Here is an 18,327-nt window from a genome sequence, read left to right as displayed (position 1 = left end):
TCAACCCCTTGGAGGTGGCAGGATGCTTTGCAAAGCAGCAGGTTGTAGGAGGAAGCACGATCTCTATTGTCCCCAAAATGTGTCCCAGGTGCCTCGGTGGGAGAAAGCTGCGGGAGAAGTACGGTAAGAGAAAGATGGTGCAGTAGATGACCTGGGAGGTCCCCTAGCTCTAAATTTTGGATCCAGTGATAATGAAGAATCGAGAGGCTAAGGCTCGGTGTGCGGTAGCCTGGTTGGAGGAAGGGATCAAACTGAGGGAATGTAGGACCTTCCCTAAGGCTACCTTGGGAGGGAGGGCCAAGTTGAACTCACAGCTGGAGGCAGCCACCTCTCCCTCCTTCATTCTCCTCCTTCTGCACCCCAAGACAAGTTTTTCAATTAGTCTCTTGGCCTTTTTTCAGAGGGACTGGTCGTCAGTTTCTTCATCTGTAAATCAAGAGGACTTGCTTAATGCCCCTCCCAGATCTGACATTCTATGTGCTAAGGCCTCTTCAGTCTATAACATTCACTATCCTAAGGAAAAAATTGGGAATATGAGAATAGACATATGGCACTTTTCATATATTTTAGCCTCACAATACCACCATGATGTGAAGACTAGAGAGATGACTCCCATTTCACAGATGAAAAAACTGAGAATCAGTTTGTTTTATTTAGTGACCCAGGGCATTGAAATTTAGAGGGTGGGGACAAAGGTATTTTGGAATATCTGAACTGATTTGAGGGTGGAGGTACCAGTTAATAAGTAGCAGGAGAGGTGGGTAGAAATGTAGCCCAGGGCTTCCTAACTCCACTCTCTGAAACTACCAGAACTCTCAATAATACATCAGCCCTTAGTGTCATCAGGTAGATAAATCTGAGGTGAGTGTGTGGGGAAGATTGGATGCTTTTTGGGTGGGAAAAATGGAAAGTCACTTGTCTCTTGAGCAGAGCCACCGTTCAAACCTAAGGTCTTTTGACTAAATCTAAGGCTCTTTCCATTCTGCCCTGAAGAATGTAAGCTCTTTGAGAGAAAGAAATGCTTAATTTTCTATCTGTCCCTTTCTGCCTAGTTCCTGGCATACAGTAGGTGCTTAACAAATGTTTGTTGCTGAGGACCCAGGGCTCCTTAGGAACTGAAGGGAGCAAGTTTTAAAAAGTTCTTCTCCTTAGGATTCCTGAAACAAACTCCCCCACCAACTGACACCTTCTTCCCTCCTGACATCTGACTTGTCTTTTTATATGACCTGGGGACTGAGGAATGGAAAAGAAACTGCAGATAAAGAATGGGTCCTCCCCTATATCTGGAACTGCTTCTGTGTCGCTCCATGATCCCCTCCTCCTTCCTGAACATCCCTGTCTTAGCCTGTCTGGGCTTGCCAGGCCAGCCTTCCAGTTCTCAAGTTCTCCCTCCTCCCCTGGACCCTCTGGTAATTCTGTGGCCTGGATGTTTCCCCTCCCTCATCCTGTCCTTTTCGAAGCTTCACCACGCTCCTCCTTTATCTCCCACCCCTTACTTCAAACTCTATATCCCGAAAGACTTGAACATCAACCCAGCAAATCCTCATTCAGAGCCGGGAGATTTTTTAAACCAGGGGCAAGCTAAGGAAATAGCTTCTGCCACTGAATTCTTTCAGCCAGCCCTGTGCCAAATGGAATGGTCTGAGCTAGCTGGCATGGTGAAACCAGGTCAAGAGCATGTCACTGGGTGATATAGTAAAATTTCATTCATTCATTCTGTAAGCAGAGACTGGTCAACTGCATCTTGCATTTTGGCTCCAGGGGATTTCTATTGAGGTGTGGAGTTGGGCTAAATGCCCTCTGACACAGTTAATCTCCAAGACTGGAAATTGCCTTCTCTCTGCCTCTGATTTCTCCCACTCCCCACCAGTTTCCGAGGCTAATTGAGTATTCAACACACACACAAGTCAGGGTCCATCAGGATTCCTGTTGAGTGGCAAGAACTGGAGTTGGAATCCAAAGACCTGGGTTCAAATCCTTAGCTTGATGACAAATCCCTTTACCTAAATCCTGTGCTTCCTCATGTGTAATCTAAGGGGATTCACCCCATGTTGGTTGGGCAGTTTTATATGCCCTTGAAAAAGTAGGTGGTCACTGGGGCCAAGAACTGATCCCTGCACAGATTGTCTCTAGACTTGGGCTATCAATTCAAAGAATGTCCTCTTCAATGAGGGTGGTGGGGGAGGCCCTGAGTGACCCCCACCCTGGATGGAGAAGCCTTTGGCTATCTAGTTAGATGTGTCTCCACTCAAGATTCCTTGTGCGCTTAAGCTGGGCCTGACCCAAGATGAAAAAATTTGATGGAATCTCTCAGGGAGAACTGAACATTTTGTAGTGGGGTGGGAGGGAGGGAGAAAGGACTAAGAAAGAAGGGGAGACCTTGGGTCCTCCAAGATATTGAATATTAATTATTTCTCACACATGGATGTTCAGTAATGGCTCCATGAGTTGACTGGTCTCCATTTGTCCAAGCCTTGAAAATCATAAAACTACTTACCCCACCCCCCACATTCTACAATCTGGTCTTTCCTCCAACTCCTATAGGATATTGCTTCTCTAGCTCCCTTACCCCTGCTTTAATATTTAATGAAGCTTGGCTGGGTTTCAGCCTCCCTCTCACAAGTAATACAATAGATTACCTTTGCATCTGACTTCCTCTCCTTTCTCCTCCCTATTCCTGGAGGTGCTAATGGGCAGTGAAGGGACTGAAATGGAAACAAGCAGAGACCAGGGTACAAGTTTTTCCACAAAGTAGAGCCTCAGGACCACCCAAAACCCTGAATAATTGGCAGTTGGCTTTTGCTTCTCCTCCACAAAGAGAGTTTCATCAAGGCAAAACATGATTTGGTGGAAGGTTTGGGGGCAGTGGGAGAGTGTCAAAGCTTTTGTGGGGCAATCATATCAAGGTCCCTCCCTTCTGTGAGGTAATAAAGCTTAGTAGAAAGAGCACTTAGAGTCAGTGTTCTAGTCTTGACCAATACTAACTGGATGGGCAATTTGAAGGAAAGTTATTAAGTCTGAGCCCCCACCCCCAACGCCAGTTTTACAGGTGAGGAAACCAAGGCAGATGGAGGTTAAGTGACTTGCCTAGGGTTACACCGCTGGTATGTCAGGTATTCTGAGATCACTTTTTTACCCACCCCGTGTCCCCAGTCCTCTTTGTGTAAAACCTGAAGCCTGGGAAAGAGAACTCAGATTCTCAGTTTAAGGAAATTAGGAGGTTGCCACAGGAATGCTGAGTTGGCCTGACAGTGCATGTACACACATCTGGAATTTCTTTTTTTTTTTTTCTCTGTCTTCCTTGCTTCTTATGTCCAAGATCTTCGAGGCTACATACTGATGCTGGGCTTACTCTCCGGCTCCTATATGGTGGCCATTAGCTGGCTGGTGGTGCCTATTTATTCCCATCATCCATCCCCTCATGACATGACTCAATGAACACATTTGCTCCTGAAACACTCAAGTTTTCCATGTTGGAACTCTCAACCTCTATGTGATATGTAAACCATTGTTTGCATTTCTTTGTGCTTTACACACTTAGGGGGAAAACTTGAAGGGCTAGGGTTGGGGGGAAGGGGGAGATGAGGAACAAGAAGTCAAACCAGATGTGTTTCTGTCTAACTTCAGGACGGTGGTTACAGCAGCCCAAGGAAAGCCAGCTCGCTTTCTGAATTCCAGTAACTCGAGTTCTGGCTTGACTGAAAATTGCAGTGTTTCTTTGGGGTTGGCATGGATTTTAGTTCCTTCTCCTCATTATCATCATCATTTATTATTTCACATTCATTTGGGACCTCAGCATCTGGGCACTGGAATATCTGCTGGCCCCAAGGGCTTCCAAGAGAATCAGGCAACGTGGGAAGGGGCTGAGAAGGCAAAGGCTAGAGAGACTTAGGATTCAGAGCTTGAAGGGACCTTGAAGGTTATCTACTTTGGACTTCTCTTCAGTATTGAAATTCCCTGTCCCTCCCCTTTATTCTATATACAGGGAATATTTTTGAGCCCCACCCAGCTCCTGTCTCCCTTTTTGTGCTTCAGCCCTGTCCTCCCCACCCCCACCTCCCACCCCAAAGGTTCCAAATAGAAGATAATAGTTTATAGACAGATGAATTTGAATTTAGGACAAGGAGACTCAATTCACTGTATCCTAGGATCTTAGAGTCAGAGCTGGCAGGGACCTTGGAGGTGAGCCCCAACCCAGAATTTTCCATGATCACATGGCTGGTAAGTATCTGACCAGCCCTCTATTCAATCCAGTTTGATTCTTTTTATTCAACAAGCATTTCCTGAACATCTATGTGCTTAGTACAGTGTCAGGCACATAGTGAGAACTAAATAATAAATGCTTGTTGGTGACTTTGGTTCTGTGCTGGGCCCTATGAACATGGGGAAATGAAGATGAATAGAATTATACAATCAGTGAGAAAAGCTGGTATTTCTTTTTAAATCATCAAGCATTTATTTTCTCCTCCACTGGAAAAGAAAAAAAAAATAAGCCTTGTAACAAATAGGCATTGGTTGGCCCTGTCCAAAAATGTGTGCTAAATTCTTTATCTCAAATTTATGTCCTCCCTGTCAGAAGGTGGACAGCATATTCTTCTGGGATTGTGCTTTGTCATTGCATTGAGCTATGTCCTTTGAGGCTTTCAAAGTCACTTGTTTTTGTACTAGTTTGAGTGTATAAGTTGTTCCCTGCATCAGTTCATAGAAGTCTTCGAGTTTCTCTGAAATTGTCCCTTTCATCATTTCTTACAACACATTAGGGTTCTTATAATCACACATCATTTATTCAGCCACTCCCCATTTGATGGACACCCACTTGATTCCCAGTCCTTTGTGGCTATGCAAAAATCTTTTGGGGGTATAAGGCTAGAAGTAGTGTTGCTGGGTCAAAGGGCATGCATGGTTTAGTAACTTTGGGGACATACTTGTAAATGATTTCCAGAATGGCTGGGCCAATTCAAAGCTCTACATTTCTATAGCACTCTTAACCCATATTGTTGGTAGTATCCAACTCTATTTGGGGTTTTCTTGGCAGAGATACTAGAGTGGTTTGCCATTTCCTCCTCTAACTTACTTTGCAGATGAAGAAACTGAGGCAAGTAGGGTGAAATGACTTGCCCAAGGTCACACAGCTAGTGTCTAAGACTGGATTAAAACCCTGGTCTTCCTGACTCCAGGCCTGGTGCTCTATCCACTGTCCAACCTAGCTGCCCAAACCCTAACCCATACCTCTGACAGATCTAGTCTCCTTTTCAGCAACTCAAGTCATGGGCAATTCAATACCAGTGAAAATACATTCTACTTGTGGACTTTTTCATTACATCAAACCTAATCAAGCCTCTTTGCAACTTTGTTCCATGATTATATCACTTCTAATTCTGCCTTTGGCCCAAGCAGAATCTGTCCAGTTCCTCTTCCTTAAACAATTCTGCAAATGCTTGAAGACAGTGACCTTGTCCTCCAATGAAAGGTGCAAAGGTGGTGGGTATGAGATGCTGGGGAAAGAGTAAGTTCTAGTCCTTCAGCTCTCTCCAGGAGTGATTCTCCATGAAGAAAACCCCCAGGAGAGGAGCAGTGGTAAGCCTTTGTGTACCACACTTCCAGAGGGAGTGAAGGCCCCTCTAGTCTGAGGACCCCTTTCCCCTAATCCCCCCCCCTTTTCTTCCTAGTCAGTACCTGATTTAGTTCAGATGTTAAGGACCTCCTATGGGCAAGGTACTGTCCTAGGTGCTGGGGATACGAGTTCAAATAGTCCCTGCCCTCAAGGGGATTATCTTCTCTACTTCGAGAGGGAGGAAAAAAATGTCCTAATAACTGGTCAGCATCTGAGCTTTTGCTTTGAAGGGAGCCAGGGATTTTTGCCAGACTGGGAGAACATTCCAGACTTGGGGATCCCTTGCTCTTCCATTTTCTTCCTGCCCTTTGCCACCCCCATGCCTTTGCTTATGTCTGTCCCTCCTATCTAGAGGACACTTCCCCATAAGCCCCATTAAAATAATTCTCATTGGCATTAATCTATCAAGAAGTATTTTATTTTCCCTCCTAGGTACCAGATACTCTGTTAGACAAAAATGAAACAATCTAGAGGAGACAACCTATAACTAGAAACAGTATCATTTTGGGGAGAGGCAGGGCAATGAGGGTTAAAATGACTTGCCCAGGGTCACACAGCTAGTAAGTGTCAAGTGTCTGAAGCTGGATTTGAACTCAGGTCCTCCTGAATCCAGGGCAGGTGTTTTATCCACTGTACCACCTAGCTGCCCCTAGAAACAGTATAAATATATGCTGAAGAATTTTGAGGATTCCTAAGTGCTTTCCTCACAATGACCCCTCTTTTTTAGCCCCATTTGCCAGAAAGAGGAATCTGAGGTCTAGAAAATCAAAGCTGAGTTCCCCAAGCCCATAGCCTCAAAGGTGTCCAGAGATGGGGCTTGAACCCTTTCTTCCACTCACTCTACCCTCCTTTGAAGGTGCCATTTCTGGGGCCCCCTTCTTCCATAGGAGGTTGCTTCCCCTCTCTGTCTAAAAGCAATGCCTCTCTCTCTCCTCACATTTCTCCTACTTTGCCTGGACTTTCCCTTTGCACTCATCCGGTTCTCCCTTGTACCAAAGGGAACTGTGTCCTGTCCCTGACTAGAGGAGACCTCTCCTGTCTGTTCATACACGTCCCCACTAGCATAAGTATTTGTGTACTCTTTCAACTGTTGGGTTAAATTTGAAACTGGCCGGGACCTCCCCAACTTTGGAGAGAATTTAGTGTTTGAACTATTGTCCAGATGGCACACCTGGCCTAAGATTCAGCAGAATATTCCACACCCCCCCACCCCCCCACCCCCTGTCCCTGCCACCCCCCTCCCCCGCCCCCAGCTGATGGAGTGGTGGAATATGGCACCCAGTGATGCCAGAAGTGGCCTGGTAATTAGTTATTCTGGAATGTAACCTTGAGGGTAGCAAAGGACGGTCAGCCTGTAGTTTGGGGGGAGCTTCTTGGGGGTCAAGAGTGGGGAAAGTGTCAGGATATATCCTGGCTTCAAATACAATTTTTATTAAGCTCACTCTGTGTTCAGGGGCCTGTGTTCAGCACCCACAGGATGCTAATCAGTAAGCATTTATGAAGCACACAGTATGTGTCAGACACTGGGGATACAAAGAAAATGATCCAACCTGTGCCTAGCTAGATACATTAAAAAATAGATATGAGGCGATTTGGGGGAGGGCACTAATAGTTGGGTGGGAATCAGGAAAGGCCTCTTGTACAAGGGAGGCAGTTGAGGTGAGTTGTGAAGGATCCTAAACAGCAGAACTGGGAAAGAAGTAGATTATTGATGTTGACCAAGTATACGACTCCATTTGGGGTTTTCTTGGGCAAAAATCCTGGAGTGGTTTGCCGTTTCCTTCTCCAGTTCATTTTACAGATAGGGAAATGGAGGCAAACAGGGTGAAGTGACTTGCCCAGGGTCATACAGCTGGTAAGTATTTGAACTTAGGTGTTCCTGACTCCAGGACTGATGCTTTATCCATTGTACCATCTAGCTGCCCCAGAATCAGGAAGACCTGAGTTCAAATTTGACCTCAGATACTGTGTGACCCTGGGTACTTAGCCTTAATTTCTTCTGTAAAACAGGGTTAATAAATAATAATAATAATATTGTCATGGGGACAGCAAAGACATGCTTGTAATAAATGATATGTCCTGTATAAAGCTTATTAAGATTGTAGAGCAGTATAAAGGAAGTGATTTAGCTGATATTCTTTGGTTTGTTTGTTTTGTTTTGTTTTGCTGGGCAATGAGGGTTAAGTGACTTGCCCAGGGTCACACAGCTAGTAAGTGTCAAGTGTCTGAGGTCACATTTGAACTCAGATCCTCCTGAATCCAGGGTCGGTGCTTTATCCACTGCACCACCTAGCTGCCCCATTAGATGATATTCTAATAGGGCATTGTAAAGTTTGGCCCTAACCCACCCAAAATGAAAGATCTCTTGATTTTGGACTTGGAGGCTCTGGGTTAAAAATCCAGCCTCCGATGCTTACCATCTATAAGACCTTGGGCCAAGTCATTGAACATCTCTTAGGACTATATTTCTCTCAATGGAGAATTTTCATTTTTATAGATGAGGAAATCAAAGGCCTTGAGTCTTCATGTGCTGTGCTGCATTGCATTGCTTGTGTAGGACTGGGATTCTGCATGGAAGCCTGAACCAAAGAATGCAAAATATCCCTTTACGTAAAGTATAATTCTGCCCCCAGGGAGCTTAACCAACTAGCAAGGAGATCAGATAACTATAAAACACAATAGGAACATCTAGAAACCGTGCTCTAAAGGGTGGGTCATTGTTTGACCTAAGGGGAGAAGGGCAAGTTTTCTCACGGAGGTGGCATTTGAGTTCCTTGGGTTCAGGGGCCACATCCCTGCTGTGTTTGCATCCCTGGTATTTAGCACAAGGCTTAGGCACATGGTAAGCATTTATTAAATACTTTTTCATTCATTCATTTGACTTGATGAATTCATTAACAATAATCCCCCCAACATTCAATACAGTACATTTCCTATAGTAGGAATTTGAATGAATGGGCATCTAGTCCAACCATTATCCTTCCTCCTTTTAACAGATTGGAGAATTAAGGGCCAAAGTGGGAAATCGTGCCCAAGGTTGCATAGTAAGTGAATGACAGGTCACCTCTATTCACAAAGGTTGTGGATGACGGTCCTAGAATATCAAACTTAAGGTTTGAGTGACTCCCCTAAGGAACAAAAGGACATATATGTTTAAACCACAGAGGAGGGGGAAGGCTTTAGACAAAACAAGACTGGGAGGGAATCAGCAGGCCGATTAGATAAGATACCTTGATTTGTATGAATTGATTCCTGATACCACACAGGCCCTGGATACCCAAAGTCCATCAGAGGTGAGAGAAGCAATCCAGGAAGTCCATTCAGGGTCCTGGACAGTTGCTTGAGCTGGAAACATGCAGCTGGACAAAGGCAAGGCATCACAATCAGAAAAAAAGGGGAAACTGAAAGGGGTAAATGTAATTACCAAGAAGTACAACTTTTCCTGTAGAGTCCATATGGGCACTGTCCCACAGATACAGGGTCAGATAAGGACTGGGCCTGGCGAGATCTGAGAAGGGCAAAACAGCCTCTTGCATAATGGATGAGTATCCTGGGGCACCAAGGAATCCCCAAAGTCACACACCACACTGAAGGCATAGTGGCTGTGTAGAAGGCAGCAAATGAGATGTTTCCTCTTAGCAGGTTTCAATTAAAGCATCAATTCTGCTACTTGTTGGAATAATGACATCCATTGTGTCTCACAGGGGAGCTCTGAAAGGGGCTTCTCCTAGCAGATCTGCTTCTCTGACTCCAAGTCACTTACAGAGAGATTCCCTATATAATTTTACTAAAATCTGTCAGTAACAAGACTGATACAATTTGTTACTACCTCCTGAATTTGGTTTTCCAGTAATTAGTTCATATGGTAAAAATCAGTTCAAACGTTCAAACCTTATGGATAAAATCCTATTAACAAGAACTATAGGGCAAATTGCCTCACCAAAAAAAAAAAAGCTATAAGAACATCAAATTAGGAACCCATAATTCACCTGAAACTTTAGAGAATTTCAGTTTTTATATACATATCATTTGCTCTTTTCTAGCTTTACCTGAACCCTATATCTTTAAAAAGGAACCACAAGGGTCTGACTTAGAAAATGAATACTTTTTGTCTCAAAATAGGGAAAATTATTTCAAAATTTTCTTTATAATTCTTGTAATTTTATATGTAAAATCCTTAATCCAATTTTGAGAAATTATTTTCCATTAGAAACATTTGGAAGCCAATCCTTTGTATTAGATTTAGATTTCCAACAGTCTAATTTTACTGCTTTCTCAAAATTTACTACTCCATTAATTTTTTTTTTTTGCAGGGCAATGGGGGTTAAGTGACTTGCCCAGGGTCACACAGCTAGTAAGTGTCAAGTGTCTGAGGCCGGATTTGAACTCAGGTCCTCCTGAATCCAGGGCCGGTGCTTTATCCACTGTGCCACCTAGCCACCCCCTCCATTAAACTTTTTTTTTTATTAAAATTTTAAAACATTTTTACATCTTTGTCTTATTCCCCTCTTGAGGATATATCTCATGCTCAGAATCTTGAGTCTTTCCTGCTGTATATGAGATCCTGTCCATGGTAGTCACACAGGCTCCTGTATCTAATAAACAATCATAGTAAGTGTCCCCAACCTTAAGGGTTACACAGGGTTCATTATTCTGGAGAGGTGAATGGACTGGCACAAGAGGGCTAAAGATCTCAGGGTCTGGAAAGGTAAAGTCTTCAGATTCCACCATCCTTTCCCCTCCCCTACACCATCAGTCCTCTGTTTCTCTCTGAAAGGATCTATAAGTGTTTTGGTTCAGTCCTTTTACCTCTCTGAGAGGGTCTATAACTGTTTTGATTCTGTCCCCTGAATGGGTTTCTAAATTCACCAGTCATCATCTGTTTAAGTTCCCTTTGCCTAATTCTACAGTATCACATGTGTCCCCGTCTATTGCAGTAATAGCAAAATCTGGGGGTTGATATTGTTTCTCAACTGCCTGACCTCATTGCCTCATGGTTTCCTATAATGGAGCTAAAATGCTCTGTCTGTTCCTTTCTTCCCTCTCATTTTCTTCATAAAAATATGTTGCTATGTCTTTAATTCTGTCAGTACTCAGGGCATTCCAACCTGGACACTGCCTTTCAAAATATTTCCATATTTCTGACAATGATTGATGCACAAAATGATTAGAGATAAAGTGGGCATCTCTAGAATCTAATGGGTCCAATCTAGTATATTGTTTGGCATTTTTACACATACTACTACTAATATTCTCACAGTACTATTATCACCCTCATTTTAATTGATAAGGAAGAAACTGAGGCTCAAGAGGGTCACTCAGCTAGCTAGGACCTGAGGCAGGATTTGAATTCAGATCTCTCCAACTTTAGTCCAGTGTTCCAACTGTGCATGTAGTTCATGAGTGTTGGAACAAGGAAGCACATTTCACCAGGGATAGCATCAGAGGAACTCCAGGTAAGGTTCCTAGACTACATCATTCAGTTTTCTTCCTCATCTCTCCAAGCGTTGATGCTGAGGGGTGTTTCATGAGTAAAAGACAGAAGAATCCAGTTTATCAACACAGCTCATCTTGGGCAACTACACATTCCCAAGTGGCAGTCAACCATAGTGGGGCACTGGGACTTTTGTCTGAGAGGCACGGGAAAGACAATTCTGCCCTGCCCTGCCTCCTCCCTACCCACCCATTGCTTGGAACTTTATTAATGTTAGAAGGGCAGAAAGGACTATGGTAAACTGGATGGCAAGGATCATGTGAAGATTCTGGGCCTTGTAGATCCAGTCTCTGCTGCCATCATGACCTTGGCAAGTGTTTTCACTTCTCTAGGTCTCAGTTTCCTCATCTGTAAAATGGGTGTAATCGTACTCATGCTAGGTAGTTAGGCAGCAGGAAACAGGGAGTCTTGTTGGACATGGTAGTGCCAGAGGACCTCAGACTGCAGAGGCAGCTTGGGAATAATGGATAGGACACAGAAGGTGGAGCCATTTATAAGTTGTGTGACCCTGGGCAAGTCATTTAATCTCTTAGTCACTGTTTCCTCACCTGTAAGAGAAAGGCATTGGATTCTAATGTCCCTTCCAGCTCTTAAGTCGAGGATCCTATGATCCAGTGCTAGAAGGGATGGACTATAAGGTCCTTTCCATTCTAGATCCAGGATATTGGGACCTGAGTTCAAATCCAACTCTTACTTCCTGACCTGTAAGTCATTTCAACCTTCTCAAGTTCCCTCCTGTAAAATGAGGTTCGGCTAGATGACTTCTGTGGTTCCTGAATCTCAGGGTTGTTAAGAAGGAAGGACCCTGGGGGTGGCTAGGTGGCACAGTGGATAAAGCACTGGCCCTGGATTCAGGAGGACCTGAGTTCAAATCCGGCCTCAGACACTTGACACTTACTAGCTGTGTGACCTTGGGCAAGTCACTTAACCCCCCCTTGCCCCACCAAAAAAAAAAAAAAAAGAAGGAAGGACCCTTAGAGCACCAGGGAAATGGGGTTGTTTGGGGGCATTATCATACAGAAATTCATCTAAACTCCTCTTGAGTTTTGCTGTGTAGTTGTTGATGAAGTAACAGGGAGAGAATGCCACAACATCAGCCTGCTTTTGAAAGAACTTGGCCCAGAACATTGGTTGGCACAGGAGCTTGCTCTTTCTGAACTTAATCCTGAGGTTGTAGCAACTGCTTCCCTCTTTCTGAGGAAGCCGTTTCCTTTCCTCCTTTGTGGTTATACCTTTCGAACAATCAAATGTCTCCTACCCTGGCCCTCATCCAGCCTCGTAAGGTTTCAAGCTGTGTACAGGCAGTGGTGGTGTCAACACTCTGGGCTGGGAAAGCATTCCCTCCCAAGTAAATTCACAGGTCCAATTACTCTGCTTAGGAGCAGTTCCAGTATCTTGTACTTCATTCCTAAGCAACTGGATCCCACGTCAGCACTTGGGGTTGGAGAGAGAAAGGAAAGGATAGGCAGAAAGGATTCATCCCCTCACTTTGGGAAAAGGGCTTTGCTTTTCTGAGCTGGTTTTGAGGGCTTCCTGGAGAATTACCCAGGAACTGGAAGTCAAGAGGCAAATAGCAATCTGACGGAAGGAATTGGATTAATATTGCTAATAGCTGACTTCTAACCCACTTGGAATTTTCTTTCTTTCTTTTTTTTTGGCGGAGCAGTGAGGGTTAAGTGACTTGCCCAGGGTCACACAGCTAGTAAGTGTCAAGTGTCTGGGGCTGGGTTTGAACTGAGGGCCTCCTGAATACTGCACCACCTAGCTGCCCTCACTTGGAATTTTCTTGGCAAAGATACTGGAGCGGTTTGCCATTTCCTCCTCCAGTTTATTTTACAGATGAGGAAACTGAGGCAAATTGGGATTAAGTGATTTGCCCAGGGTCACATAGCTAGTAAATGTATAAGGCCGGATGACCCTGGGCAAGTCACTTAACCCTCATTGCCCCGCAAAAAAAAACAAAAAAACACCCACAAAAAACAAAAACAAAATAGAGTAGGTAGATCCATGGAATAGAGTAGGTATATACTGTAGTAAATAATTATACTTTTAACCTTGTGTTTGATAAATGTAAAGATATAAGTTTTGGGGATAAAAACTCACTATTTGGTAAAAATTGTTGGGAACAAATTGCTGTTGACTCCAGGCCCACTGGGCCACCTACCTGCTCCCACCCACTAACTAGTCTCACGTGATTCCAACCTTTCCTTTCTAATCAATCTCTCCTCCACAAAGCTGCCAAAACTAGTTCCTAAAACTCAGACCTTGTCCCATCTCTCCCCTGCCTATGGCTTTTGGGATAAAATAGAAAACTTCTTAGACCTTCTTGTCTTTTTATTTCACATTGTTGCAGTCCTTGAGTCAGGAGGACTTTCAAGTTCAAATCTGGCCCTAGACACTTACTAGCTGTGTGACCCTGGGCAAGTCACTTAGCCCTGATTGCCTCAAAAGAGAAGAGATTATGAGTGAGATAGCTTGAGAAAAACCTGGAAAGATTTATATGAACTGACTTGCCCAGGGTTGCACTTCTAGCAAATGTCTGAGCCTGGATTTGAACTTAGGAAGAAGAGTCTTCCTGACTCCATGCCCAGTATTCTAGCCACTATGTATTCAAAGATATTCTGAGAAGGGATAGCCATGGGCTTCAATAGAATGCCAATGGGCCCCAACCCCCCAAATGGTTAAGAACCCCCAATTTTTTCCAGATGTTAACATGAAGAGGTTGACCTTGGCCTCATTAGCTTTCAGCTCTAACCAATCCTAAATCTTTGCCTCATAAAGGACCAATTCCTCACTCTTGCAAGGACCCCACGTCCCTTCACTTCCCCCCACTCCTAGCTTTCGGACCCTCCGTGAACACCCACCACCCTATCACATCTATTAGAAAGTGTCTTAGGGGCAGCTAGGTGGCACAGTGGATAGAACACTGGCCCTGGATTCAGGAAGACCTGAGTTCAAATCCGGCCTCAGACACTTGACACTTACTAGCTGTGGGATCCTGGGCAAGTCACTTAACCCTCACTGCCCTGCAAAAAAAAAAAAATGCAAGAAAAGGGTATACAGGCAGCACTGACCACTGGGGAAACGAGTGTGATCCTAGTCACTTAACCCCAATTGCCTCACACACAAAACAAACAAACAAACAAAAAGAAAGTGTCTTCTTTCAGAGCTGGGAGTGGCTGGAGTGGGGGTAGGGAGGGGACCCCAGAGAACAGCAGAAGGGGAGGGGACCAAAAAGGCCACAGGACAGAGCACAGAAGGGTTTGAGGGAGATCAGCTTTGTAACTTGGGGAGCCATTTCCCCAGAGAGACATGAATGCTCTATTCATCCCATGCTGAATTCATCCTTGGTTGGTTAAACATACATCAATTCCTTGGTCAATGATTGATGCTTATTCTTTTTTTTTTTTTTTAAGTGGGGCATTTGGGGTTAAGTGACTTGCCCAGGGTCACACAGCTAGTAAGTGTTAAGTGTCTGAGGCCGGATTTGAACTCAGGTCCTCCTGAATCCAGGGCCGGTGCTCTGTCCACTGTGCCACCTAGCTGCCCTGATGCTTATTCTTAACTGCCCTTTTAGTAAACCCTGGTAAATGTAGAATCCTTGAATTTTTAGGGCTGGAAGGGACCTCAGAAGATGGGATGTCAGCATTGGAAGGGGCCATACAACATGATAGGTCGGAGCTTTGGCCTCACCTGCTTCCTTTCTCACAACTCTATTGTTGACCCTGCTGAACATTTTTTACATGTTCACTATGCAGCAGGCACTGTACTAAGTGCTGCTGATACAATGATCAAAGAATAGTCTCTTTCATTCCACCATGTACACAGATAAAGAAATGAAAAAAGGGGGGAGGGGCAGCTAGGTGGCGCAGTGGATAAAGTACTGGGCCTGGATTCAGGAGGACCTGAGTTCAAATCCGGCCTCAGACACTTGACACTTACTAGCTGTGTGACCCTGGGCAAGTCACTTAACCCTCACTGCCCTGCAAAAAAAAAAAATGCAAGAAAAGGGTATACAGGCAGCACTGACCACTGGGGAAACGAGGAAAGGTCACATGAAGGGGGTGGCTCTTTAAAAAAAAAATTAATTTCTTTATTTTGCAGGGCAATGAGGGTTAAATGACTTGCCCAGGGTCACGCAGCTAGTAAATGTCAAGCGTCCGAGGTCAGATTTGAGCTCGGGTCCTCCTGAATCCAGGGCCAGTGCTTTATCCACTGCTCCACCTAGCTGCCCCCAGAAGGAGGTGGCTCTTGAACTGTGCAGAGACCAAACATTCTAGGGAGGGGAGGGGAACCAGTGTAAAGACCCAAGATCACCATTGAACTGGCCTGCAACCCCACTATTAAACTGAAATTGCTCTCCCAAATTTCTAAATTCCCGAGACTCTGACTTTGGAGGCTGTCATTTACTCCCTCCTCCTGGGTACTCTCTCTTCCTTAACCCCCCACTCTGCTAATTTTCCTCCAGTCTAATCTGACCACTGTTCTTTGCTAGACCATGGTCATCTCCTGCCCTCTTGGCATATTGTCTTCTTCCAAGATTCTTCTATCCTGGGTCTTCATCTCTTTACATTCTCTTTCATCAGCTGATCTCATCAGCTCTATAATTCTATCTCTATACATGAAGCCTATAAACCTAGACCTCTCATCTTCACTGGACAACTCCCCTCGGCTATCCAATCAGAATCTCAAATGCATACATCTATCCTCTTCTTTCTCTTAAGGACACTACCCTCCTTTCTTTCTTTCTTTTTTTTTAAGTGAGGCAATTGGGGTTAAGTGACTTGCCCAGGGTCACACAGCTAGTAAGTGTTAAGTGTCTGAGGCCGGATTTGAGTCAGGTCCTCCTGACTCCAGGGCCGGTGCTCTATCCATTGCGCCACCTAGCTGCCCCTACACTCCTTACTTTCAATCAGGTCTGTAACCTGAGTTGTCCTTGACTCTACCTGCCCCATCTACTGCTCTTAAACCTACATAAATAAAAAATGGGTTTGGAATTTTTGAAGCATAAAAATGGACGTGATTGGTCAGTTAGAATGGAAGTACTAGTGGAAGAGATGCTTTATTGAAATGAGGTATACCAGTGTCAGGTCTCCTGTTCCCATTTCCCTCCACTTATAACATTCCTATTTTGGGGTTTCTTTTAGTTGCCCCATTCTGTCTATTCAAGGTCATATGGACATTGTTCATTTCTCACTGACAGTCCCATCTGTGTGTCATTGTGAAGAAGGTACTCTTGTTAACAAGCGGACACTTCCTTTGTTGTTGTTTTCAGGAATTACCTACCTTCCTTCATTTCAGGTAGGTCTGGTTGTCATTTATGAAGGCTTACTCAATTCCTTGTACATTTCTGAGAAGCTTCTGGATAAGGCTACTCATAGTCCAAGAATGCTTTGTGATGCCCTAAAATGAAGGGTGGATACTTCATGTCTATCACAGACAATTGCTAAGCCATCTCTTCTAACAATGATTAAAAAACTAACCAGTGCTTCAGTTGCCTCTGTTATTATATTCCACACCCCAAGCTTCCACCTCTGCAAAGAGAAGAGAAAGGTATATTTTCTTATCTCTTTCTGGGACAAGGTTGGTTGTTATAATTACATGTTCTGTACTTTCACCTAAATGATCGAACACTTGGTGGCTAGCCCTCTGTCTTGTTTTGGAATTTCCAGTGCTTTGCACATGACAGGTGCATAATTATTGAATTAGAGCTAGTTAGGTGTAAAAGGGACTATTGGTGCTGGAAGGGACCCTTAGAGATCACCTAAGTCAATGCCTTCAGGTTGATAGGTGGGGAAACTAAGGCCAAGGGAAGAGACTTTCTATAAGTTATGTAGACAGTGGCCAGGGTCTGGACTAGAGCCCCGGGCTCTGGGTTCCTGGTTCGCTGTGGTGAACTGTCATTCAAGGCTAAGTTTAAGGCTGTCCAGAACCTTCCTTGAGGTAAGAATTGACTAGAATTGGCCCATTTGGGGGGAGGGGAGAGTTGGGGAAAGATAGGATTTGGTATTAGCTAAGGGTCAGAAGCATCTGTGTGCCAAGAAGGTATTCTTGTTAACAGTTCTGCCCTCCTCACTTATTGTTGTTTCATGGGCTATTCTGTTTTATAGCCCTCTTTTTTTTTTTTTAAGTGAGGCAATTGGGGTTAAGTGACTTGCCCAGGGTCACACAGCTAGTAAGTGTTAAGTGTCTGGGGCCGGATTTGAACTCAGGTACTCCTGACTCCAGGGCTGGTGCTCTATCCACTGAGCCATCTAGCTGCCCCTTATAGCCCTCTTAATTCCAGTGCCTTCCTTCTTTTTATTAGTCCCTATTTATCCTGTATATAGCCTACTACCTATATATTTGTTTCCATATTGTTTCTCCCATCAGATTGTAAACTCCTTAGGACAATCGTCTTTTGCCTCTTTTTATCTCTAGCAGTTAGCACGGTGCCTGGCACATAGTAGGCACTTAATAAATGTTTATTGAATCAAACGGAATTACCTTCTCTTTCCCCTTTCTTCCCCCCCACCCTCGATTCCCCTTTTGTCAGTCCTTCTGAAGGTAAAGTTCTCCAGGAGAATATTCAGAAAAATCAGTTCTGTCTCCTTGAGCCCAGGGGGATGCTTGAGAGAAAGAAAGTAGCCTGGTCTCTTACTTGGGTGGGACAGATCCTTCTTTTAAGCTTTCTTCATGAAAGAGGTGGCACCAGGATTGGGCCCTGAAAGAAGTGAGGAAGTTCCAAAGGCACAGGTGGGATGGAAGTCTGTCTCTTCAAGTCATAGAGCTGACAGCTCCCCTGAACTGCTGCAGGCTTAGAGGAGAGGGTAGAACAGATTCAGAGGACAGGGGCTGGCCCAGATTGGCCTGGAGTTGATGAAGTATCTTGGAAAAGAAGCAAGAAAAAATGGGATTTGAAATCAGAGCTTCTGTATTTACAACACAAATCTATTCATTTTGTGGCCTTGGTCAAGTTGTTGACATTGGGCTTTGGGCAGAATGGGCTGTGAGATCTCTCCCAGATCTGACATTCTCTATCCTGAGGTCTCTTCCAACTTGGACAAAATAGAATGTCTTCGATCTTGTAAGGAGCAAGGGTCAGGATGTAAACAAGGGCACCCAGCACATTAGTGCTAGCTTTCCCAGAACCTCCCTCTCCCCGTTACCACTGGACTTAGTTAGCATACCCCCAGTTATAGCCGACTCTAGTGGACACTGTTTCCCACCCCAGCGAGGC

General features: G+C 44.4%; 1 protein-coding gene across 2 annotated transcripts in view; it reads left to right on the top strand.

The window, feature by feature from the left end:
• The window catches only part of LOC122749397 (alkaline phosphatase, tissue-nonspecific isozyme-like), a 102,528-nt gene that overhangs the window by 46,485 nt on the left and 37,716 nt on the right, over positions 1-18,327 (top strand). The window lies entirely within an intron of this gene.

Source organism: Dromiciops gliroides, chromosome 3 (genome assembly GCF_019393635.1).
Source record: "Dromiciops gliroides isolate mDroGli1 chromosome 3, mDroGli1.pri, whole genome shotgun sequence".
In the NCBI taxonomy this organism is placed as follows: domain Eukaryota; kingdom Metazoa; phylum Chordata; class Mammalia; order Microbiotheria; family Microbiotheriidae; genus Dromiciops; species Dromiciops gliroides.
The sequence above is the reverse complement of the archived record's forward strand: the minus strand, read 5'-3'. Positions and strand labels throughout refer to the sequence as shown.